General features: G+C 41.5%; 1 protein-coding gene across 4 annotated transcripts in view; it reads left to right on the forward strand.

Moving 5' to 3' along the window:
- sema3ab (sema domain, immunoglobulin domain (Ig), short basic domain, secreted, (semaphorin) 3Ab) overlaps nucleotides 1-18,265 on the forward strand; it is a 366,890-nt gene that overhangs the window by 114,712 nt on the left and 233,913 nt on the right. Inside the window, exon 1 of one of the 4 annotated variants that reach the window (XM_080207782.1) lies at nucleotides 5,398-5,476. The exons of the other annotated variants lie outside the window; for them this stretch is intronic. The gene's annotated coding sequence lies outside the window, so the exon portion shown is untranslated. Of the gene's footprint in view, nucleotides 1-5,397; nucleotides 5,477-18,265 lie in introns of those variants that run through there. 4 annotated transcript variants of the gene reach the window in all.

An 18,265-nucleotide genomic window follows, 5' to 3' on the forward strand; every position in this document is an offset into this window, starting at 1 on the left:
GATACACAATACAAGCACATCAATCACAAGGAAATGTTTCTATAATCTCTCCTGGTGATAGGTCTTTAATACTGATAGAAGTGTTCTGATAGTTCATTGTTGCATACAGGTCAAGCTCTCACTAATGAACCAGCAAACATACTATTTATGTTGCAATCATTGTGTCCTCCTAATATAATAAATACCAAATTCATCACTTTAGAAATGATGTGATATTTAATGGGATGCACATTTATTTCTAGTGGTGAAAGTTAATATTAGATTCACAATGTTTAATGATGTGCTGGAGGATTAGATGCTAGCATCGAGCTGAGTGTTGCTTTTTAAATGAACAGGTTGGGTAATATTTGGTGAATTACCTGAGGCAACAAATATATTTTCACTCCATCAAAAACAGGTGGGCACACTCACTCATGTACTGACCAGGTTTCATTAACATGTTATGGTGTGCACTTGGACATATCTAGCTGACCAAATGAGCGAACAGTATTTGTCACTGAGACTTTCCTTGGGACACTGGGCAGCTTATAATGAATGGAATTGAAAAATATTCAACATATGCATCATATTATGTATAACAATGGTCAGAGAGTGGATGGGCACAGTGGATAGAAGGAGTGGATGGAGGGAGTGGATTGGCAAAGAGTGCCTGGTGTTATAATTGCCAGAGAGAAGCCAATCTGGCGCTGAGTGCCAATAGTTCACCTCCATGTAATAAACCACTTGTGGAAAGTGTTCAATGACCTCACCAGGGCAGGCAAGGCAATGCACCAATTATTCCCCTGCTCCCCCAGTTTAGATTGGGTAGTACCACAATCCGCCCACTTAAAGCTTCCTGCTATTCCTTCACAATGCATTCTGGTTGTGATGATTACTGTTTCCTAGTCTGTTTCTTACATCATGACGATGTATGTACCCCCCTAAAACTCCATTCTCTATTTCAACAGAGTGATAGGGCCACAGCTCTTGTTTCAGCTCTGTCACAAATCCCTCAGTTGCAGCCTGTATATCAGTTACTCAATCTTACTACAGGTGAAATAAACCACACAATTTACATGAGAGACAGGCCATCAAAGGGAGCAGTCCCATCCTGGAACAGCTAGAATCATAGAATCCCTCTAGTACAGTAAGAGGCCATTCAGCCCATTGAGTTTGCTGTAACTCTTCAAAAGAGCTTCCAGCCCACGCCCATCCCCGGGCCTATCCCACAACCTCACACATTTAGCATGGCCAATCCACCTAACCTGCAGACCTTTGGACTGTGAGAGGAAACCGGAACACCCGGAAGAAACACACACAGACACAGGAAGAACATGCAAATTCCACACAATCACTCGAGGCTGGAATCGAACCTGGATCCCTGGCGATGAGGCAGCAGTGTTAACCACTGTGCCACCATGCCATCCCCATGAGAAACAGGTCACAAAGCACATGGGGAGGAAGTCTACCCTTGCTGTGGGAGATGGCAAGCTTAGGTACAAAGTAATGATGCCAGGTTAGTGTCTGAGCATCTACAATGTCATCCCACTGAAACACCACAGTCATCCAGCCCCTTTGTTTAGCTGCTTAATGATAAGGAGGTTTACTCAGCCATTACTCGCTTATACTCTAGCAGATGGGCCATGGTAATGGGGAACACAGATGGAGGAAATATTGTAACAATAATGATAATGAGGAAGAACAGGAGGAAGACACAATTATTCCCTCGTGGATCAGAACCAAGTTGATGAGGTTGAGAGTTATGCTAATATTGAAGAGAGAGGGGAAGGAAATGAAGTTGGACTTCAGCCTATATTCCCATAGCAATTTCCTGATTTGAGGTTTGGGGATGGTATTGGCACACGGTGAATCAATGTTCCATTTCCTTATGTTTTAGGGTTGGCAGATTTCCCTGGTTCACAGATTAGAACAGTGTGTACAACTTGTACCTGACACTGTCAGTTTCGGTATTCATGTACACACATCAGTGGAGGTCACTTCTTTAACTGGCCTTTATTCTTTGGGTGTGGAAACCAAAGGTCTTGTATCCTTCTTTGCCTTGTTATGTCGGTAACTTGCAACAAACCATAATCTTTCTTTAAACATGCTGCATTGATGAAGTGTTTGTGTAATCAGGTATCAATGAGCAATGATTTTGTAAACCTATTGCTGTTAAACACCGATACCTCGTGTAATGAGTCACGTTTTATTTTAACTCTGTCTGAAACCAGCCTTCCCAAGATCCCTTGAGATAGCTACAGATAGGTTTTTTTTTCTCGCCCTTTTTGGTGACAGTGGTTTTGTAGTTTTTGGTGGGGTGCTGCCATGATATAAACATGAAAACATTCCAATTTGTTAATACACTGACAGTGAATGGCCAATTATGTTACAAGGAGGAAGCTGTAAGTTTATGTAATTTGTTTTTTTCATACATGTCAAATCAAACACTTCAGAATCTCACAATAATCGTAATATGTTTTTAACATAGGCATAGGATCTAAAGTAGTTCATCTGTTTGAAACAAAACTCACATAAACATCACACAACACATGCAGGTCCACTCCAGAGAAGATATGTATATTAGTGCTGGAAATCCAATTATTCACCTCAGAGCGCTGCCTCCACAACCGAAAATCAGCAGACACACCTTCCTTCTATTCTTCATCCCATTTCATTTTAATTATCTTCAGTGTGAATAATCATTGAATTTATTTTAAATAAAGATACGCACAAATGGAACAGAAAGAGATTACATAAGCACTTAGAAATCATAGAAACCCTACAGTATAGAAGGAGATCATTCGAGTCTGCACCGATTTCAATCCTACTCAACCCCTATCCCCTTATCCTCACTTATTTAACCTGCTCGTTCTCCTGACGTTAAGGATTAATTTAGCATGACCATCTTTGAACTGTAGAAGGAAACCTGTGCAGACAAGAGGAGAACGTGTAAACTCCGCACCCAAGCTGAGAATCGATCGAGGTCGCTGGCACAGTGAGGCAGCAGTGCTAACCACTGTGCCACTGTGCCTCCTACTTCCCAAATCTTTAACAGTTCAGAAAGTCTACCAAAATCTAAACTAATAGAAATTCTTTAACCATATGCCAACATTATATGCAAACTTGAAGTTAAAAAGTATCAAGAAAGTCAGAAGAAAATCTTAAAGAAAGAAATCTTGGAAAAGGCAGAGGACAGAATACAATAATGCCTAACACCTTCTAAATGAGAGATGAAAAATATCTGTTCATCAGTCAACACATTGTGAACCTTCAGGTTGCCTCGGGATTGGAATGGAAAAGTTACCAGGAAATTCTACACAGGTGAATTTAATAACTACAGTCAGTTTCAATGTGCTTTACCATGGATAAGTATTCCAAGGTGACCCACATGCAGTGGGAAAAATATATACCGAATAATGGGTCATCAAAACATCAAAGAGTTTGGTTTTAACGGATTTTTTTTAAAAAATAGGATGGTTGAAGAGATTTAGGGATGAAATTCCGTGGTCACTGATAGAGCAGTCCTCAAAGATATGGAAAACAGAGCTGCAAATGTTCCAACGGCAATCTAATAGCCATTGTCACTTTGTGCAAGATCTGGATCATTCTGAAAGGTTTAATTCACTAAAGCTGTTTATAATTGGACCATGACTTCCTTATCTTGTACGCTAACACCCCCACCCCACCACCACCCATCCCGACACCCATCCCCCACATCAGCCCTGCAACAAAGGCTAACACACCATTTGCCTCACTGCTTGCCAAACATACCAAATTGTTTCACAGGAAGGATCTCAAATAAAATTGGACACCAAACCACATAGAGAGAGCTGTGGAGAGGCAAATTTTTAGAGCGTGCTAAAGGAGAGAGATGGCGATATGATCATACAATAGTTACAGTACTTGACTGAAAATCCAGAGAATGAGGGTTCAAATTCCATCATGGCTGTTGGGAGAATTTAATTCCATTTCTTTGTAAATCCAGAGATTTACTACTGGCATCAGTAAATATGATCACATCACTGGAAGATTCCCATATAAACTCAATTGGTTCACAAATATCATTTAGGGAATGAGGACCTGCCATCAATAAAAAAAATTAAGTTGTCATAGTCCCAAATGAGCCTTTGATGGGGGACAGCTGACTGCTGATGATTTAACCAGAGGATCAGCACACTTCAGATGACACCCTCCATGAATAAACCTCAGGGGTTACGGGAATTGAACCCGTGCTGTTGACGTTGCTCTGCATCATGAACCAGCTGCCTAACTAACTAAGCTAATTGACCCCCATCAGTACATGGGGGTTCCAGTCATTCACCAATTTGACTGCCCTCTGACATGGCTTCACAAGCCACTCTCTTGTATAAACCACTTTGACAACCAGGGGTGGGCACTAAATGCTGGCTTTGCCAGTGTTACCCACCTCTGGAGACAGCAGTTATCATTAAACATCCAGAACCACTGACTGGCAGTGAGAAGAAAGGAAGTGGGGAGAAAGTGATGGAAACAGAAATAAGAATGGTGGCTCGAGGGAAATTGGCAAAAATGTGACAAGCTTAATGCCATTTATATGAAAACGCAGAGACTTTGTAATAATGTGTTTGTGACAGTATGGAGATGGATCTGGGATTAATATTATTGAACATGCCCATCAGGGAGCCAATGAAATCAGCTATAACTCTGGCTTTATACCCCCCCAGTTGAAGTTAATGCAGAATGACCATGGGACAGGGTGCAAGAGGCATTCTGCCCTCATCTCCAGTCAGTAAGATTAAAATTCTCCCCAGAATATCTCATTTCAAACAGTCTATTGTTAATCAGACCAGACGCATAATACCATCCATGTCTCAGGTGATAGACACTCTCTGTTTATGTAGTGGCCTAGGGAGGAAATGAGTTTTTTTCAGGAAAGTAGTCCAATTAGTATTAACTGATTTAAAGCAGTGAGCCATAAAGTGAAATGACGACAATTATTTACGAAGCCAGCAATAGTCATTAGCAGCATATAAAGTGGCTTTCTCAGGAATAAGACAAGTCAAATTGCTGAACTTGTTAAAACTGAATTAAAAGTGCTTGGTGGAGTTGGCACACTCAATAGCTCGCACCAGAAGCCCGTTAAAGGCAAATAAATCTTCTAAAGTAGGCTTTGTAACTGTGTTTGTTATGTCTGCTTTAGGTTTTGCTTTGAGCATATGGCTGCTATTCCCCTCTCTTACCCTTTCTGTCCCCGCCCACTCAGTCTTTCTCTTGCTTTCCTACTGATTCCCTTGCTGCTTTTCCACACTTGAAGGAGTTGCTCAGAAAGCAGTTGTTCGGTGCTGGCATCAAAGCCTTGGATTACGGTCTTTATCCAGAAACAGTCTTTTCACTGGCCGGAGGAAAGCAATGAGCATTCAGTTGACATATTTGATTAGTTCAAATCAAAGCATTCATGGTCTAAATCCTCCATAAAGGTCTGAAAGTCATCTCCTGTGGGATTAATGCTTACACTCAGGTACATTTTTCCCCTTTGAGCCATTCTCGGTAAGCCAGCTACTATTTTCTGAATGCTTTTTTCTATTCCTTAAGGTCATGTCCTAAAGGCATTATCTGAATCCATTCAACAGCCTGTGTGTTTAAAACGTGAACCATAAAGAGAGAAAGTCAATTCACCCTTTATGTGCTGAAAGCTTTTGCTTAGAACTGTGAATATTTTGTCATGTAAAGTTCAGAACACTTGGCAAATATTATGGTGTAAATTGTCAAATATTTGGAGCTATATCTTATGTAAAATTGTTGTCAATCCTCTATTTATTTGATTTTGTGGTGACTGCTTGTTCAAAGGGTTAAATCTCCTCTGCTAAATTAAAATGTTTGTGCAGTTTGGTTCTGAAGACCTGGAATATGATATAAGATTGTGAAATGCCAGCATTTCCCAAAAACACCTTTTCTTCATTTCTGGGCATCTAGGAAGTGAAATAACTGTAAGACTAGCCAAGTTTATTTTTTCCTCTTTTTAAGTGTGGCCACTGTTTTTAATGAACCTACAATGAAAGTACAGACCTTTCTGGGCATGAGTCCAATCAGCTGCTTCTGTTCTTGTTCTTTTGCAATTCACAATATTTGCAGTAGGAATACGCTGTTTTATTCTCTCTCAAACGTGAAATGGTGCCTGCATTTTGAGTATCTCTGACGTTTGTTTCTTCTGATGTGGAGATGTTGGCGTTGGACTGGGGTAAACACAGTAAGAAGTCTCTCAATACCAGGTTAAACCTGTTGGACTTTAACCTGGTGTTGTGAGACTTCTCAATTTGTTTCTTCTGACAGTTTTCCCTGTTGCAGTTAGTGCTCTCAGCCTCTCCCCAGCCTCGACTGGAGGATGGGGTAATCTGACTCTGGCTATCTCTCATGCCACTAGGAGGTGTACATGAACAGCGCAAGGAGGGAAACCTTGCCCACTACAGATTCCCTCTAACTTCTCCAGAAAAATCCAGCAGACCCGAAAAGACACAGACAGCCTCTGGGGAGGAGTAGATTACCTGGTTAACAAAACCAAGATGTGATGCAGAGCTCCTTCACCAGGACCAGGAGTGTTGCATATTGTGACGTGTAAAGCGGACGGGGGAACAGGAAGGATAACCTTCAGAAACTTACATCAGTGGCTGGCCTGTAAGATAGTCATGGTGACAAATAGACATGGGCAGAATGGTGAGTGAAAGTGAAGCAATCCTGCTGAAGTTCTGAATCGATCTTGAGAAAAGGAAAGGCTCATGGACAGTTGGAAAAGAGACAAGTAAAATTGTCTGATGTATTATTAAAGAATCATAAATGGTCACGTACTCGCTTAATCACATCAAATAGCAATTTTGTTTTTTACTTCTGGTTTGATCTGAAGTTGATTTTTGTTAAACACAGGAAGGGAAATTCTGTTCATGCTCCCATCACCTGGTGGCAAAGGCTTTACGCAAAAACCCGAATGAAAAGGAGAATATGAACTGTATAGGAAGTGTTTTCTATCTGAGAGAAAGGATTTGGTTGTTTAATTCCTGTTAGTATATCACAGTGGAGAGTAAAAAGAGAAGGAAGCACAGGAAGCAAATAAACAGAAGATATAATCCCATGAGCCATGCAGTGAAAAGGCCAGGTTCGCCAGAGAGATGGTGACCTTGAACTGCTCCATCTGATCAATGAAGACAGCAAACCAGTTCCAATGCACCACCAGTTTCTTCTGCTGCTCCAACCAATCATTGGTAACGCCTCAAGCCTCAATCAATTTCACCTGCATTAAACACCAGAGTTTGGGATTATAACACGGTGACCGATCCAACAGGAATTTCTTTCTGAAGTACATTCTCCCTCATCACTATGACAAGTCTAATATCTGTACTTTCAATGCCGCTTCCATTCCTAATTTCTTGCATTTTCTAGTACATTTCTTTTACAAACGTTCATGTTTATTGTAAAATTATTGTAAAATTCATATTTCACTTTGGTGCTGTGACAATCATTTGGCCCTCTCAGTCACAAGGAGTTTCTTTACACCTGTTTTATAAATCTGGATTGAAGGATGCTGCTCTCCCACCCCACTGGTGAAAATAGAGCAGCATTGTTCCATCTCTGTGCACCTCCTAGCAATTAACAGGCTTTATTTTCCACAAATAGCATTTCTTTCTCTGCTGGGATTTAGGTCTTTATTCCAACAACTAGTTAGAACCAATATATTCCACTACTGGGATATTAACGGTTTCCATATCCACAGTGGTTTTAGTAGCTCACTTGCTGTTTGCGATGTCTGAGATGGTCTATTCTGGATTTGCACTATCACATGCTACTGTTGTTGTATTGTCCTCATGAGCCCCTTCTAAAATTGGACACTCTTGACATTTAATTGTGATCTGAGAAACAAGTGCTTTTCTTTGATTTACAGAAGATTGGTTCTAGTGATGCCACAATTGTAGAGGACAGATTATCCACACCTCTCCTTGCACTGCCTGAATGATAATGCCAGTGATTGAAGAACCCTGATTGGTGAAATATTAGTAGCTGAAACAGAGTAATGGAATTCTCTCTGGGTCAGAATCCTGTGTTAACTTCAGTGGAAACAATGCAAATAGCAGTCAGTAATCTCTGCTTACAAATTAGACTTTGATGTAGATCATTTCTAGACTGCAAATGTGTTGACAAGTACAGAGGGCATATATATTTCTGCATTAGAATTGTGTGAAAGCTGATTGATTGTAATGTGAAATATATCATTTGTGCCATGCATAGAGTCACCACAGCCAGGTAGCAGACTCAGGAAAAGGCCAGTGAGGGCTTGTGTTGGCAGAGGGAGTCTGCCAGCAAGGGCTGGTGAGGGCTCAAGACAGGGAGTGGCAGACAGAACGCACTGGAGAAAGTGGTCAAGTGAGGTTCAAACAAACCGTGGAATTGGCTGATGAGCTTAGACTGATGGGATAGGACTTTCTGGCCACACTTGCCCCCAAACTGGAAATACCTGCCCGAGGTCAATGGACTTTTGCAAGTTCTGCACCTGCCCCGCAACCCCCTCCCAACCCCACTCATCCCCACCTTCTCCCCTCTTCACCCTTGCTGCCCCTGCCCACTACAATTTCTGTGGTAACCAGAAGTGGAAAACTCCCCCCATGGTGTCAGCAATGGGAGAGATTGTGTCAGTGCCAACAGACACTGAGTAAATCGAATGAACATGTACAACTTGTCCCTGGCACTGGGTCAGCTGGCATCAGGAGTTAGTGTTTAAAAGACACTGATTTTGAGTGCAATTTCCGTTCTCTCAGTGGGCAAGACCACTTGCATTAAGAGCACTGGGGGTAATCTTCTGTTACTCCTGATGAGTATGTGTCTCTGGGGAGAATGTACTATAATAGTCCTTGAATAATCTCAAAGTCCTTGACAACAGCATATTCCTTGACTAATTGCTTTTACAATGATTGTTTGCTGATAGTTAAAAGGTTTACAATTAGGTGGTGCTGATTAAAATATAATGGACCAATATACAACTTATGAGCTTGTTATCCAACCACCTAGCCCAGGCATGATGCAGACATTCAAGCTGTTTGATCGTCTCTCTAATATTGTTGAACCAGTTCTAATTGTTTCTTTCTGTCCGTTTGATGTTAATGCAACTGCACTTCTCAAATAGAAATAAGCCACAATAGTTTTTTAAAATTTTATTTGTGTGAATTTGCACTTTTTATTTAAAACTATGATTTGAGTCTGCTGCACTTTGTTTAACTTAAAACCTTAAACCTTTCGAAAATCCAATGCATTATAATTATAGGATTTTCCTCAATTCATCCGATACCTTAAAAGCGCATCTCCCACAAAAGGGGAACAATAACGAGACAAATCACTTTTGTGTCTTTGTTAAAACTGGAATGTCCGCTCTGCAAAACACTGAGAGAATACTCAATACATGTCACAACTTCATACTGTCCATACATACATAGAACATTACAGCGCAGTACAGGCCCTTCGGCCCTCGATGGTTCCACTGGTCGGTGCAACAATCTAATGACCCTCTAACCTAAACTATTCCAATGTTATCCATATGCCTATCCACTGACCATTTGAACGCCCTTAAAGTTGTCGAGTCCACAACTGCTGCAGGCAGGGCCTTCCACGCCCTTACTACCCTCTGAGTAAAGAGCCTACCTCTGACATCCGTCCTATAATTACCACCCCTTAATTTAAAGCTATGTCCCCTTGTGTTAGCCATCACCATCCGAGGTAAAATGCTCTCACCGTCCACCCTATCCAATCCTTTGATCATCTTGTATGCCTCAATCAGGTCACCTCTCAACCTTCTTCTTTCTAACGAAAACAACCTCAAGTCCCTCAGCCTTTCCTCATAAGACCTTCCCACCATACCAGGCAACATCCTGGTAAACCTCCTCTGCACCCTTTTCCAATGCCTCCACGTCTTTCTTATAATGCGGCGACCAGAACTGTACACAATACTCCAAGTGCGGCCGCACCAGAGTTTTGTACAGTTGCAACATGACTTCACGGCTCTGAAATTCAATCCCTCTACCAATAAAAGCTAACACACCGTACGCCTTCTTAACAACCTTATCAACCTAGGTGCCAACTTTCAGGGATCTATGCACATGTACACCGAGATCTCTCTGCTCGTTGACACTACCAAGAGTCCTCCCATTAGCCCCATATTCTGTACTCCTGTTACTCTTACCAAAGTGAATCACCTCACACTTTTTCGCATTAAACTGATTCATGCAAAGTGATTCCTCCTTTACTGACTTCCAGCCTCATTCCAGTTACTTTATTTTTTACAATTTATTTGGACTACTCAGCTATTTACCATGGTATTCCTCCTAAAGTGTAAATATTTATGGGTAGCTCAGTGGCACAGTGGTTAGCACTGCTGCCTCACAGCACCAGAAACCTGGGTTCGTTTTTGGCCTTGGGTGATTTTCTGTGTGGAGTTTGCACATTCTCCCCGGTGTCTGCGTGGATTTCACCCGGGTGCTCTTGTTTCCTCCCACAGTCCAAAGATGTGCAGGTTAGGGGGATTGACCATGCTAAATTACCCCTTAGTGTCCTAAAATGTGCAGGTTAGGTAGATTGGCCATGCTAAATTGTCCCCTACTGTAGATTAAGTGGATTAACCATGGTAAGTGTGGGTTTACAGGGATAGCGCATAGGACATGGGGTGTGTCTGGGTAAGGTGCTCTCTCAGGGGGTCGATGTGAACTTGATGGGCCGAATTGCCTCCTTCTTCACTGTAGGGTTCTATGATTTCACCTTTCCTGTTTCTCCTGCTCTGCTCATTCTGTTAATCTGAAGGATAAAGTTTGCACTGCTGGTTTATTACACACCTTGTTTTCCTCTCTATTCATTTCAAACTTGAAAAACGCTTTGATAAAAATTCCCCAGCTGCTGATTCTCACTGTTTGCAAAGAATTCCAAACGGATTGCTGCTAATCTTTGTCTGACTGTGTCACTAAGCACAGGCATCATCAATAGAAACAAACAGCTGAAATACAGAAACCTCTCCTATCATAGACCTCAGTAACCTAACTCAAGATTAAAACAGATCCATATCACAGGAGATATCGTAAAAAGTTAACAAACTTTAATCGTAAATGGAAGAAAGGAAATCACTTGATAATTGTGTCAATTACAATTCTGCAATTACTCCCAGCAATATATCTGCTTATATATAACTGGGTTCAGCAATTATCAAATGATCTGAGTAATCTGCCAGACAGGGATACAGTACCGTTCACACCACATTCTCCTGAAGGCAATTAATTTTAAATTAATGATTGGATTATGTGGACAAATGTGTCAAAGTATTAATCCCCCTCAGACAGAACTCGGATGAAAGGGTGATGGTTTAAATTAATGAAGGAATATTGAACAAGACCCTTGGGAGAATTATTTTCCCATTTTTTAAGTTGAACCTTTAATATTCAGCTAAATTACAGTGAGATACTTCTGACATCCAGCACTTTCTCATTATTATGTGCAAATCAAAGCCTAGATTATTCGTTTCAAAGTCATTGTATTGGAATCAGGGACTTAACTCTCAAAATCAAACATCTTAAATATCAACACCGCAGTAATTGTAAACTTTAGAAACATGGAAATGTGTAAGCTGACCAATATTAGCAAGTTTGCAAATAATGAATGATATATTTTTGAACAATGCTACATTTAGTTTATAAAAGCCCCAAAAATGTAAGGAGTGGAGAAGACTGAGTGAGGTAGGGAGTTCCTCAAACCTCTGATAAAGAGTTAGTAGTAACTATCAACAACTTGTGACTATAGTGCACCTTTAATAAAACCTCACAGCAGCAATTTTGGGCAAAAGTTAATACTGAGTTAATAGGACAGGTCACCAAATACTTCAACAAAGAGGTTGGTTTTAACTACCATCTTAAAGGAGTGCAGAGAGGCTGAAGGAGGAAATTTCAGAACTTTAGCCTCAACAGCTGGAAGTGCAGAAACATAAAAGATTGACCATTAGGTTCTTCGAGCTTGGTCTGCCATTCACTATGAACGTGGCTGATCATCCAACTCAATAGCCTGATCCCACTCTCTCCCCCACCCCCGCCCACACCATATCCTTTGATTCCTTTATCCCCTAGAGCTTTATCTAATTGCTTCTTGAAAGCATGCAATGTTTGGCCTCAACTGCTTTCTGTCATAGTGAACTCCACAGATTCACCACTCGCTGGGTGAAGAAACTTCAATTCAGTCTCTCAGTCCTAAACGGTCTGTCCTGTATCCTCCGACTGCAACCTCTGGTTCTGAACTCCCCCATGATCGGGGACATCCTTCCTGCCTCTACTCTGTCTAGAATGTTAGAATTTTATATGTTTCTATGAAATCTCCCTCATACTTCGGGACTCCATTGAATACAATCCAAAACCGAAACAAAAACAGAAAATGCTGGAAAATCTCAGCAGGTCTGACAGTGTCTATGGTGAGGGAATAGAGACAATGTTTTGAATCTGGATGACCCTCTGTCAAGGCTGTTCTGATGAAGGGTCATCAAGGCTCGAAACGCTCACTCCATTCTTTCTCCACAGACGCTGTCAGACCTGCGGAGATTTTCTGCTCTTGTTTCAGGTTCCAGCATCTGCAGTATTTTGCTTTTCCAACCTTAGCTGCCTCGACCTCTCCCCATAAATCTATCCCATATCTATCATTGACAGAAGAATGAAAACTGGGGATCTTCAGTAACAACGTAATGAGATTGGAGGCAGAAGGATGAATATCTGGTTTTTGTACACCTTGATAGGAGCAAGAGGAAGACAATGAAGAACTTGCTACAATAACGTTGAAGAAATAAAAATGAATGATGATTATATGGAGGGACGTTCGAAGCTTCTGTCAGCCAGAGTTGAGAGAAATCACAAGCTTATTCTTGGACAACAGCAATTCCCTTCAGGATTTTGGATGCTTTTGCAATGTTCATTTAATTGGACATCTCAGATTACCATTAGTCACTGCTCAAATAGTTTGACTTTCGCCTGTAAGGTATTCTTATGTTCATAATACAAATATCAGCTGCTTTCCAGTTTATTTTAGTAGGAGCTGGAATCTGAGTACATCCTTTCTGCCCCATTAACATGATATTCTTACACTGAATTCAAATCTTACTAAAATAAATATGCTAATTTGTAATCCATTGGTACCCCAGCACAATTTCTCTCAGTCAGCCACCAGGGTCAAATTCTCCAGACCCTCAATGCAGCTGTGGCTATTTGTACCACCTCCAAAACAGGTCAAAGTTGAATAAACAGTCTCAGTTTTGGATGTGTCAGTTAGCGTCAGTGTGTGTGAATTGAACACGAGTGAAATCAGGCAGCACTCTCATTCCTGACAGCCATCCTGCTGAAACTGCATTGCTAAGGTGTCAACCAGGTCCCAGTGCAATGGCCTTTAGTTAAACAGCACACTGCTGTTCACTGATAGGTTGCTACACGCAGTGCTGAGTGCATCTGGAACCACGTATCAGCAAGAATAACTGATTTGAGAGAGAAAATTGGGGGAAATATCGGGACATAAATAAATAGAACTACATAATGTAAAGGTAGCATTCAGTAAACCTTTTAGAGAAGATTTCATGTAGTTTGTCAGAGAAAAGAAAATGTTGTTATTATTATATTTCAGCAAAGGTTCCCCAGTATAACAAGAAACTGCAGTTTTCCATCCTTTGTTCAAACAGCTGAAAGGGTCTTGCTAAATCATGCCCCATATTACACTGGATTAGATATAATTTATCAGCGAGTACCTGTAAATGTGTATGAATCACAACAGATCTTGCCCGCAGATAAATCAATGTATGGAATCCTTCCAATGCCTGGTTGTTCCTTCCCTGACTGATTGTACCAGCTGAAAGAAAAGTGAAGCTGACAGCTTCATGCTAATTAGCATCTGCTTTTGTGTATTAACTTTGTGTAAAAATACGTATTCAGATTTATAATGTTTCATGTTTAAGCTGTAACATGATTAACACTGGAAAGCTGCTGGAACGCAATTCTTTGTGTTTGAAATACAAAGGCCCTGGTGGATTTCACTAATCCTCCTTCAGAAAGTCTTCCTGCAGGGGCAATATGAGAATGTGTGCGTCGGCTGTGTGGCACAGGGGTGCAGTTGGTGCTGTGCCAGGACATGTGTTCACCATTGATCAATTCATAAACAGTCATTTGTCACTTACAAAGTAATATCACAAGAATGTTCTCTGGTATCAGATTGTGGTTAGGTTAGTGCGCTGAAGAATTTGAAATTACTACTCCTTGTCCAAGTACAAAAGGACTGTCAGATTATTAGGCTATTACCACCATAATCCTAACAAAAGGGTAGAAAGCCTATACTAGGAATAAATACTAAATCTTAATCACAGGTTTTAATTGAATCCAAATACTGCCAGAAAGGAATATGTTTCTATATTGCTGGGAATTTCACCCACGGTTTCTTCGTACGAGGAGAATACGCAACATGGCTTCTTGCCAACGCGTAGCAACAAGTGATGAAAATGCATTGGTCAGCACCCATTGCACATCAGGTACTGTATGGACAATGTCATAGGCTCGAGGCCTATACAGCAACTGATCTCTGCACAGCTCAGTGAAGACAGCCGGTGTGTTAGGAGGCTATGGAAGAGGCTGATTAAGACCCTACAATTTATTGTAATTAATGAGTTGAGCTTTACACTTGAAGCCTCAGCACTTTTCCAGACTCCCGTGCCTTTTGGCTGCAGGTCTTTCCAACAGTGCTGAGAGAAAAATGGATGTCTCCTCATGGAACCATTTTTCTTTGTCTCTGTTGTTGTCCTGAGTCTTGTGGTAAGCTGATGTAAACATAACTGAGGAAACCTCAAACACTCCACTAACTACTGACCAAACTGTTCAGTCTTTGATTTGGTTTATTATTGTCGCATGTATTGTTTCTTGTGCACTATACAGACAAAACATACCGTTCATAGAGAAGGAGACAAGAGAATGTAGTGTTGTCATTGTTAGTGTGTAGAGAAAAATCAACTTAATGCAAGATAAATCCATTCAAAAGCTTAACAGCAGCAGGGAAGAAGCTGTTCTTGAGTCGTTGATATGTGACCTTAGACTTTTGTATACTTTTCCCGTTGGGAGGAGGTGGAAGAGAGAACGTCCGGGGTGCGTGGGGTCCTAAATTATGCTGGCTACTATCCCGAGGCAGTGGGAAGTATTGACAGAGTCAATGGAAGGGAGGCTGGTTTGAGTGATGGTTTGGGCTACATTCACAACCTTTTGTAGTTCCTTGCAGTCTTGGACAGAGCAGGAGCCCATACCAAGCTGTGATACAACCAGAAAGAATGCTTTCTATGGTCCATCTGTAAAAGTTGATGAGAGTCATAGCTGACATGCCAAATTTCCTTAGCCTTCTGAGAACGTAGAGGCGCTAATGGGCTTTCTTAACTATAGTGTCGGCATGGGGGGGGGGGGGGGGGGCCAGGACAGGTTGTTGGTGATCTGGACACTTAAAAACTTGAAGCTCTCGACTATTTCTACTTCGTCCCCGTTGATGTAGACAGGGGCATTTTCTCCTTTACACTTCCTGAAGTCAGTGACAATCTCCTTTGTTTTGTTGACGTTGAGGGAGAGATTATTATTGCCACACCAATTCACCAGATTCTCTACCTCATTCCTGTACTCTGTCCCATCTTTGTATGAGATCTGACTCGCTACGGTGGTGTCATCAGCAAACTTGAAAATTGAATTGGAGGGGAAATTGGCCACATGGTAATAGGTGTATAAGGAGTATAGTAGGGGGCTGAGAACACAGCCTTGTGGGGCACCGGTGTTGAGGATGATCGTGGAGGAGGTGTTGTTGCTTATCCTTACTGACTGTGGTCTGTGGGTTCGGAAGTTCAAGATCGAGTCACAGAGGGAAGAGCCGAGGGCCAGGTTTGGAGATGGGTTTCGTGGGAATAATAGTGTTGAAGGCTGAGTTTTAGTCAACAAATAGGAATCTGATATAGATATCCTTGTTATTTTGGTGTCCGAGCTGCAGAGCCAGGGAAATGGTGTCTCTGTGTACCTGTTGTGGCAGTAGGCACATTGTAGTGGATCCTGATCTCACCTCGCTCCCTGTTCATATGCAAGACACCTGGGGCATCATAAAATAGTTAAATGGATTAAAGACAATGGCTGGTTTAGTTGTAACACAGTTAGTGTTTCTGGAACAGCACCACTCCTAATATTACCCCCCCCCCCCCCCCCACCTGCAGACTTCCAGTGCATTTTCAAAATATTGATAAAAATGACCTGTGGGTAAAAATGAAGATTAACAAGTGGCTTCCCACAGCTGAGACCCTTAAGGATGCTGATTGCAATGACCTCAACAAGGCCCATCAGGTTAGTCTCTTAGAGTATGAGCTCCCTGATTGAGGTAATGACTGCCTGCCCAATCAGGGAGCCTCACGGAGTATGTTATGAGGAGTGTCAAGGCCACTGACACTCTGGATTCTGACTTTCTCCTGAAGAACTCTTAGGAGTGGAGACACATTTAAAAATAAAGGGAATTTGGTGAAGGGACACTGGCCTCTGAGGAGTTATCTCACTCACTGATGTTGTCCATTTTCAATTCTGGAGCCTAGAATGGACCAATATTCTTGGGGTAAAATCAGATAGAAATGAGGGTGAGCTATCAGATTATACCCATTCTACTGGACACGCTAAATTCAGATAGGAAGGTGCTGGCATAAGCGATGACTGGCTCCATTAACTCAGGTTTACTGAATTGTAATCATCCCTCTGATCCTGAAGGTTCTAGATTAAAGTCCTATTTCCAAGATTTGTCTGCAACTAGATTTACACCTACCCTCCATTATGGAGTACAGAGGGAGACCTGCACTGATGGAGGTGTGATATAAAATATCTCAATGCACTCATATCTCAGTGCACCCTCCCAAACAAGAATGTCATGGCTAATATTTATCCCTCAATTAACATCACAAAGCAGGCTATCGATCGATTATCACATTGCTGTTTGTTGAAGCTTGCTGCTGCTCTGTATTGTTTGAGATGGGGGCTGTTTATAAACGGGAATCAGTGGATATATTGTGCTTAGATTTTCAGAAGGCAAATGATAAGGTGCCACATCAAAGTTTATTATGGAAAATATAAGCTCATGGTTAAAGTGGTAACATTTTGGCATGGATAGAGGGTAGAAGTAAATGGGTAATTTTCTGGTTGGCACAATATGAAGCATGGTGTGTCACAGGGATCAGTGCTGAGTCCTCAGCTGTTTACAATTTATATTAACAACTTGGATGAAGAGACAGGAGGTATGGTTGCTAAATTTGCTGATGATACAAAGGTAGGTAGGAAAATAAGTTGTGAAGAGGACACAAGGAGGATACAAGCAGATAGGTTAAGTAAGTGGACAAAGATCTGACAAATGGAGGATTACATGGGAAAATGTGGACTGGTCCATTTTGGCAGGAAGAATGGAAGAGAAACATCTCATCTAAATGGTGAGAGATTGTAGAGCTCTGAGGTGCGGAGGGATCTGCGTATACTCGTATAGGAAACACAGAGGATGGGATTTTCTGGCTGTGCCGGCCCTGAAACTGAAAATTCCCACCCGAGGTCAATGCACCTTTCCCCGGTCCGGCCCTTGCCCACTCCGATTTCCATGGGCAGGTGGAACAGGAAAATTCACTCTCAAAGGCGAATATGCAGGTACGGCAGGTAATTGGGGAAGCTAAGAGAATATCATCACTTATTGTGAAGGGAATTGATTACAAAAGTAGAGATACAATATTTCAACTGTACGTCATATTGGTGAGACCACATCTGGAATACAGTGTACAATATTGGGCTCCTTGTATAAGGGAGGATGTAAATGCATCAGAAGCAGTTCAAGGAAGGTTCGCTCGACTAAGATAAAGGCAAATTACTGTGGATGCTGAAATCTGAAACAAACAGAAAATGCTGGAAAATCTCACTAGGTCTGAGAAATCTGTGGAGAGAAAACCAAACAAATGTTTCGAGTCTGGATGCAGAGCTGGAGCAGAGTCATCCTGATTCGAAACGTTGGTTCTATTCTCTCCTCCACTGATACTGTCAGACCTGCTGAGACTTTCAAACATTTTCATTTTTTGTTTATTGAACTAATACCTGGAATGTGTAGCTTGTCTTATGAGGAAAGACTGGACAGGTTAGGCCTATATCTGTTGGAGTTTAGAGGAGTGAGGGGGCAGTTGAAAAAACTCATAAGATTCTGGAGGGTGTTGGCAGAGTGGATGTGGAGAGGATGTTTCGTCTTG

The sequence above is a fragment of the Carcharhinus amblyrhynchos genome, chromosome 19, assembly GCF_965287045.1.
Source record: "Carcharhinus amblyrhynchos chromosome 19, sCarAmb.v2.hapA, whole genome shotgun sequence".
In the NCBI taxonomy this organism is placed as follows: Eukaryota; Metazoa; Chordata; class Chondrichthyes; order Carcharhiniformes; family Carcharhinidae; genus Carcharhinus; species Carcharhinus amblyrhynchos.